We start from the raw sequence: 803 nt of genomic DNA, 5'->3' as shown, positions 1-803 counted from the left end.
TTAAACATACGGCACTTGCAGTAAGAGAGACCATTTAGTAATATAAATCGTAAACATACAAATGACAGATAAATGTGAAAGTAATCATGACTTTGTCCAACATCATTTATTATGACTACCTATCCGCACTAAATTGTTCTAAATAAGTTTTCTTTTAATAAAGAAGAATCTTGTTACGATACATTTTGCAAATACCAGCATCTTCTCTCAGTTCAAAGCCAAACTCACCTGGTTTAACGGGCGGCTGAGCATCTGGCCACAAAGGCGCTGCCGTCGTGTCTTCAGTACCCTCGAAGTAGAGTGAAAATGACGATCAGTACAGAGAGTTTGCTTCCTCTTCTGTCCTCGCTCGTAAGGAAACTCCCCCGTCTTGGTGGCTCCGGTCAGTTCATACTTGTTGATCATTTATTTGATGCTCTATATTTGTTTTGTTTTGATTTAATTCTGAATGATGAAAGTTACATTTTCGTTACAGGATTGCATGTTGGCAGAGGGGATGATACGACTTGCTGAAGCCTCTGCCGAAGGTGAATCGCCTAACCCTCACAATTGCCAAAGTGACTGATGCGACAGTAGAGTGGGGCGTGCTGTGTTGCCTCTAAGCTTGGGCCGTCTTCTAAAAAAGGGTAAGGGTTTTATATCAACTAGAGAGAAATCTCTTGTTTCTTGTCACATTACTGTATAAATATATGATACCCGTTTCCGACTATACTGCACATTATTGTAAAGATAGTTTTGGGGGCCAGATATGCACTGGACTGACCATCTGGAATTGACGAAGGAAACTTAAAAATGGAATTTCC

The 803-nt window shown here is 40.3% G+C and overlaps 1 pseudogene; it reads left to right on the top strand.

Moving 5' to 3' along the window:
* Window positions 1–803, top strand: part of LOC119591218 — a 6,531-nt pseudogene that overhangs the window by 2,351 nt on the left and 3,377 nt on the right.

The sequence above is a fragment of the Penaeus monodon genome, chromosome 28 (assembly GCF_015228065.2).
Source record: "Penaeus monodon isolate SGIC_2016 chromosome 28, NSTDA_Pmon_1, whole genome shotgun sequence".
Lineage (NCBI taxonomy): Eukaryota > Metazoa > Arthropoda > Malacostraca > Decapoda > Penaeidae > Penaeus > Penaeus monodon.
The sequence above is the reverse complement of the archived record's forward strand: the minus strand, read 5'-3'. Positions and strand labels throughout refer to the sequence as shown.